Here is an 8,366-nt window from a genome sequence, read left to right on the forward strand (position 1 = left end):
AAGGGTCTAATACAAAGTATTCAAAGATCATCTATGTGTTATAGTGAGTGCCTTGTATCATTGGACAGCAATATTGTGTTTTTTTTCTTTTGAGGAACAGGTTTAAATTATGTACTCGTAAACTTTGTAATGTGAAATATATTCTTTTCTTTCAGATGGTGTCTGCTGTGGAAGCAAGTTCAACTGAAGACTTCTTATATTGTGGGATATGATGATGCACCCTCTTTAGTAGATTTTGTGATGTTGAGAATATTCTGGCTAATTATATGTTAAGATGTAAAGTTGTCCCATATATGTATTTTTATGAAAACATATTGTAAATGGGGAATTTTTGCAGTTGTTTTGATGTTCCTGTTTTTCACATTGACCTCTTCACTGCAGACTTAAATCCACATAGAATATTCACCATTTTACAGAAAAACCCTGTAATATATGGCAGTTTCAACTGCGAACACAGCTAAATAAATCTCTGCGAATATTTCCCCTTGTACTGTTCTGCATATAAAAATGACCCCTTATGACTGTTACTTTAAGAACTCTGTGTTTTTCTTCCTTCTTATAGTTAACTATGACAATTAACTAGTTGCTGAGTTAACCTTTATCTAAATGGAAAAAAACTATTTATGATTATAGCCATTGATAAACTGTGTATATAGCACTAAAAAGCACTATTGTGGCCAGTGTATTTAAAAGTTATCTATTTGAAAGTCATTGATATTTTCAGTTTGTTGATTTTGTCTAAACTAAACTTGTATGTCTGGCACCAAGAATTCAATGTATAAGCATTTACCTGTAATAGAATGCCGTTTCAGTAAGTATAGTTGGAGTAATTTATGAATTATGTGCCAATTTTACAACATGCATAGGATGTATGGAATCAGCCACTGTAGATACATTTTCTGCAGAGCTGAAGGTACTTTTTTATGATAGTGCTGGTGTGTTTTGTCTGAATTTGTGCCAACCTTGTGCAGTGTTAAACGGCCAGCTAATGGCAATACTTTCAGGTGTTTTTCCTATTGTAGATTAACAAACACAAAGGTCTGTATCTGTTCTACATCTGAGTTTGCCCTGACTATGGTGAGGCTACAGTAACAACAATGCTTTAAATATCTTTTTATAAATGTACAATTATCACGCTGAATACATGTAGTGTTATTGGATTAACACATAGTTTACCATGTCACCAATAAGCATGTCATTAATAAAAGCATCCAGTATATGTATAAGGAAAATTTGGCCAGTAGTGCTGTTCTTTGTATTTTTGGTTAACATGAAGGGAAAGATTATCAAGAGAGATGTTAAGGTTCAACAACAAAAAGTTACCTTGCATCTGAAACTTTGTTGTCTTTATTATTTTATTAGAATTGGCAGTGAATGTGATCTTAATTTTAACAAAGGTTTACCATACAGACAAACGACAGTGTTTTTCTTCTTTCCTGACTTACTTTGAGACATTGACCATATTCTTTTTCTGCACTTTGAATTAGATTTTGTTATGGAATAGTCATTTGAAGTAAGATCTATTATCTTATTTTGTAATTTTAACCTCCTTGGTACCAGAGAAGATTAAATGGATTAATTTCTATACACTGTAGCATGAAAGCTCTCAAACCTATTGTATATCATTCTGCAAGATCATTTATATTAGCAAAAAGGGCTATTCAGTAGCGTCCAACGTAGTATCCACCTAATAGTAACGCAGAAGACTCCGGATTCCGACATAAGATCATGTTTACCGCTACCAAAAGCCTCCCCGATTTAAAGCAGAATGCTTTGCAAACATATTTGCAGAGAAATCCACCATCCCTCAAGAGGAGAATGACAAAGACGTCCCACGGGTAGAGAGCAGAACTGCATCTAGACTGAAGAATGTAGTATTTTGGCCGAAACAAGTGCGAAAGGTTTTAACAAAGCTCGACATCAGCAAGGCCACGGGTCCAGACTCAATACCTGCCAGAGTCTTGAAACATGCTGCGCCGGAGCTGTCCAGACCCCTAGCCAAGCTATTTCAGCTCTTACTGAACAAACATCACATGCCAAAGCAGTGGAAAGTTGCCCACGTGATCCCCGTGCACAAGAAGAACAACAAACATGACCCAAACAACTACAGACCAATCTCCCTTCTCTGCATAATAAGCAAAGTGATGGAAGCGATCATAAACAAAGCAGTGTGGAAACACATCCACAAGAACAGTCTCATAAGCGACAAACAATTTGGTTTCAGGGCTGGTCATTCCACTGCAGATGCACTGACTTTCGTCACTCAACATTTACATGATGCCAAAGACAAAAGACAGGAAAGCAGACTGATATGCCTCGATATAAGTCGGGCTTTCGACCGCGTATGGCACAGGGGTTTAATTGTTAAAATGAAAGCCATTGGAGTGGAGCGTCATGTGCTCAAATGAATTGAGAACTACCTTGCAAATAGAGAACTGAAAGCAACAATCAGTGGGAAAACTTCTACCGCCAGACTCATAAATGCGGGAGTCCCCCAAGGCTCAATCCTTGGTCCCTTACTCTTCATTATTTACATCGATGACCTGACAGAAAAGCTAACAAACACAGCAATGCTCTACGCCGACGACTCGTCGATTATGAGAATCATAGAGAGGCGAGTAGATGAAGTTGAACTGTTGGTAGATGAAGTTGAACTGTTGGGTTTAACGATCCGAAAGGAACTTACTTGGACACACCACATAGGAAAGATGGCGACGGATGCAGAAAAAAGGCCTGGGACTTCTGAGAAAAGCCGCCCCTTACTTGACTCCACAACAGAGAGCCACCATCTACAAAAGTATGGTGCGATCCTGCATGGAATATGCTTCTACAGTTTGGATGGGAGCTTGCCCCACATCACTGGACCTGCTTGATGCAATACAAAGAAGAGCCATAAGAATCATAAATCTCCCACAAGATGAGTTGGACAAAAAACAGATTCAACCCCTTGTACAACGTAGGAACGTAGGCGCCCTCACTCTCCTGCATCGCATGTATAACCACAACGCTCCCTCACCACTCATCAGCCTACTCCCGGGACCGTACGTACATCGACGTGAAACCCGCTTGTCAAGATCACAACACTGCAACGCTCTAGAACCTGTCAAGTCGTCCACAACGTCACACAGAAGAACATTCCTCACAGCCACTGTTAAACTCTGGAACTCTCTCCCACATGACATTGTGACTCTTAAGGACAAAAGCAAATTCAAGACTTGTATCAACCGCCACCTCAGTGCCTAAAAAGCCAGCGCCCTATCATATAGAGACTGCTGCTAAGCTAAGAAATGGTATCAATGCATAGAAAAAAAAAATTTACCGCGCGCACCACTTCCGGGTACCCGCCATCCATTGCGAAACCCCTGTGTGGAGCCTCGTTTTCCGTTGATAACAAAAGCAATAAATTCTTTCTGAAGAAAATAACAATTTTTATTACCTTCTAGTAATTGACTTTGCTTCACTTCACTTCAGATTGCATAATTGACTCATAAAGGAAGAAAATTAAAACACGTCATCGTTTCACACGGTCTCACTAAATACCGAAAACAACCGAAAAGAACCGAAAACAACCGAAAATCACTAAATACCGAAAACAACCGAAAACAACCAAAAACATCAAAAAACAACCGAAAACAACTCGAAAACAACCGCTAACAACTCGAAAACAACCGAAATCAAATTGGTAACACCGAAAACAACTCGAAAAAATCACGAAAACAACTCGAAAACAGCACATTATAGCAGACGCACTTATTTCGAGCTTGAGTTTGCTGTGTTCTTAATGCTGTTCGCGATGTTAAAAGATACCCGAGGTGCTAGATTTCTATGTATATATATATATATATATATATATATATATATATTTCTATGTGTATATATATATATATATATACATATATATATATATATATATATATATATATATATATATATATATATATATATATATATATATATATATATATATATATATATATATATATATATATATATATATATATATATATATATATATATATATATATATATATATATATATATATATATATATATATATATATATATATATATATATACATATATATATATATATATATATACATATATATACATATATATACATATATATATATATATATATATATATATATATATATATATATATATATACATATATATACATATATATATATATATATACATATATATATATATATATATATATATATATATATATATATATATATATATATATATATATATATATATATATATATATATATATATATATATATATATATATATATATATATATATATATATATATATATATATATATATATATATATATATATATATATATATATATATATATATATATGTATATATATATATATATATATATATATATATATATATATATATATATATGTATATATATGTATATATATGTATATATATATATATATATATATGTATATATATATATATATATATATATATATATATATATATATATATATATATATATATATATATATATATATATATATATATATGTATATATATATATATATATATATATATATATATATATATATATATATATGTATATATATATATATATATATATATGTATATATATATATATGTATATATATATATATATATATATATGTATATATGTAAACATATATATATATATATGATGATCTGACTTTGCATGATGTACAAAATGATATATACATGATGTACAAAATGATATATGTAGATACATATATATATATATATATATATATATATATATATATATATATACATCTATATATATATATATATATATATATAACATTTTGTACATCATGTATATATCATTTTGTACATCATGCAAAGTCTATACATTGTTCTCCTGTCCTCAAGTGACATCCATTGCATATCTGCTTTCATTTTTGTTACACTAGCGCCCCTTTTATAGTTGTTCGTGCAGAATCTGGCAGCTTGGTTCTGCACCCTCTCCAGTTTATCTATACCCTTCTTTGTGTATGGATCCCAAACTGTTGCAGCATATTCAAGGTTAGGTCTTACTAGAGACGTGTATGCAAGTGATTTTACCTTTGCTGGGCATGCCCACAAATTACGTTTGATCACTCCCAATGTCTGTTTAGCCTTAGTTGTTACTTTGTTGATATGGGTATTCCACTTTAGCCCCGTTGTTAATGTGACGCCTAGGTACGGGTGGCTCTTTGCTGTTGCTAGAGCCTGTCCACAGAACTGGTAGGTGGTTACAATTGGGTTTCGTTTGTTTGTTATGTGCATGATGTAACATTTTTCCGGATTAAACTGCATGAGCCATTTGGTTTGCCATTCTTCGAGTGTGTTCAAATCTTCTTGCAAAAGCTGTGATTCACTCTGTGTGGACAACTCTATATATAACAGGCAGTCATCGGCAAATAACCTCACATTTCAATCAAGCTGGTCTGGTAAGTCATTTATGTACAGGAGTCATTTATGTATATATATATACATAGAAAGAGTTTTCATCTCAAGTTTAGGATTAATGCCATGCAGCTTAAAAATGATATAACCTTCTCGGCAAATGTAATAAGAAATATCAACACCCATAACCACTTGTGGTAGGTGCCATATTTTCCAGAATGTCAACTTAATATGGCGGCACACATAATCATATCATGAAACATCTGTAATCATCATATGGGGTGCATTGGCTCTCTACTGACAATTTACATAATGCCCCCTCGCAAAACCCTACCCTACAAACTAAAGGGACCACCCATGTGTACCCAAGATTGGTACATGAAATAAATTAGATATCACCAGAAGCGGAGATTATCAGTCTGACCCTGGCCCTGGGACAAATAACTTTTTTTTTAAAGGAAAGTGGCACTTATCAATAAGGCAAATCATTTCCTTACTTGTATAATTGGTATGCACCAATATTCCACCTGCTATAGATTACATGTGCGTCGCTTTGTATTAAACTGCATGCTGAATATCAAAGAAATCTGTTGATCAGTGATCCTCCTTTACAGTGTTTAACAAAAATGCTCCTGTATAGTTCCAAAGTGAGCTTGTAAGGGACACACCTAGATTATATTAACTACACCACTTCAACGTTACATCTGCCAGCATTTTGAAGGGATTTCAAAGGGTATCTTTTAACATCGCGAACAGCATTAAGAACACAGCAAACTCAAGCTCAAAATAAGTGCGTCTGCTAAAATGTGTTGTTTTCGAGTTGTTTTCGGTTATTTTCGTGATGTTTTCGAGTTGTTTTCGATTTTCAGTTGTTTTCGAGTTGTTTTCGGTTGTTTTCGGTATTTAGTAATTTTGTCAGTTGTTTTTAGTTGTTTTCGGTTGTTTTCGGTATTTAGTGATTTTGTTGTTTTCGGTTGTTTTCGGTATTTAGTGATTTTGTTGTTTTCGGTTCTTTTCGGTTCTTTTCGGTTCTTTTCGGTTGTTTTCGGTATTTAGTGATTTTGTTGTTTTCGGTTGTTTTCGGTTGTTTTCAGTTGTTTTCGGTTGTTTTCGGTATTTAGTGAGACCCTTTTCACAGACATGTTATATCATAATTCTTTTCATTCTGTCATGAATGTAACCTTTGACAGCATATGTATAATTTATTGGACTAGTATATCACATATGCTAATCAATAGAACCCGCAGAGAACAAAAAAATATTCTCGGAAAAAAATTCAAGAAAAAAAATGAGTGAACCAAGGCCATGAAATCCTTTCACCTCTCTAGGAACTCGCAACATTGTACCTTTTCTCAGGCCCTGTCTTTGGCCACTGACCTGTCTGGGAACAAACTGATAGAAACTTTACAGTATGACTTCTACCAACACAGATGAACTTCCAAGTAAAGTATCTGTTCTTGTGTTGTAGCACACAAGTCACAAGTTGACCTTAAAGTGTGTCTTTCTCACAAATTGTCACAAAAGAAACACGTATAACTTACAGATCCACAATTCAGAATATTGAGGTGCGAAGCACATATGTCGGATTATTCTAAGGGAATGAAGGTTTTTTAAAATTTGGAAATTTCTCTCAGAAATTGCAAAAATGGTTTTAAAAAAGATCCCTCTTTAGTCATACGTACTTGAATTGATCTTGTTGCCGCCATGAATAATGCTTTAAAAATGGAGACATTTTTTAACGGACAAGTCCTAAACGACCACAACGTTGTCGGTTCTTGCTGTAAAATGCTGAATCTTGTTAAGTCTCCGTTCTGGTCACTTACTGCTTTGTCCTTTCTTCTCTTTCTGTGAAGATTGCCCTGATATCCTTCCGTCCTGGTGTATACAGTCCTGACAGTTGTAGTGGGTTAAAGCTGATATGACAGTTGGGAATGGTCCTGGTTCGGTTCGCTGTAATCTGTTGGTAACTTCTGTGACGTAATGTCTGTAAGAACTCACACCGCAGTTCATCATGGATACGAAGTAATCCCAGAAAATAAGGCGCAGATAATACGCTGTCTACTTGATTTTGGATGCAGATTTTTTGGATATCACCATAGTTATGTATAGTATTTCTTACTTCCCCAAAAAAAAATTTTCATCGTAAGTTATTTTCTTCCTTTTTTTGTGCCGCAGTTTAAGTCTTCCGGCGAATAATTCCTGTGAGGATTAACATGTATTAGTGCGCGGTATGTAAATGGTTAGCGGCCTTGCCTCTCCATCGCCTCCCGGATAGTGCGTTCTCTGTTCGCTTGAAAGGGCATTGAGTCTCGGCGCAGCGTTCTTAACCACGTCTTTTTAATATAACTGGTATCGATGGTTTGCAAACGACTAGAAAATGCATGGTTTGGATACGGCTTGAGACGTGTCATGCGTGTAGCACACTCCCGCCGCAGCGATGTTTATGGGATTTTTCATGGTTGGTTTCTACTCAGTGGCAACAAATACAGCGTATTTGTGCATAGTAATTTTCGCTTTTGCTCTAAAACCTGAAATTGTGACACTGATGACCGTCTGTAATTAAGGACTCTACATTCGCTTTATTTGTATAATATTCAGGAATTATTATCTCCATGAAAAATGGAGATTTAATTTTGGGTGCGTCTGTGTGTCTGTCTGTCTGTCTGTCTGTCTGTCTGTCTGTCTGTTTGTCTGTCTGTTTGTCTGTCTGTCTGTTTGTTTGTGTTTCTAGACTACTGTAGTCAGCATAACTCAAGAACCTCTTATCTTAATGGATTACAATGATATTTGGCATGTGGGCAGATGTTGGAAAGCCGAAATTCAAGGTTGATTTTGGGCCCCCCGGTATGTGACCTTGGTACTGCAGCAGAACTTCCGTTTTTGTATCTTTTGACCTGGACGTGCTATGGTCTTGATTTTTTGGTGGCAGA

This window comes from Branchiostoma lanceolatum, chromosome 11 (assembly GCF_035083965.1).
Source record: "Branchiostoma lanceolatum isolate klBraLanc5 chromosome 11, klBraLanc5.hap2, whole genome shotgun sequence".
In the NCBI taxonomy this organism is placed as follows: Eukaryota; Metazoa; Chordata; class Leptocardii; order Amphioxiformes; family Branchiostomatidae; genus Branchiostoma; species Branchiostoma lanceolatum.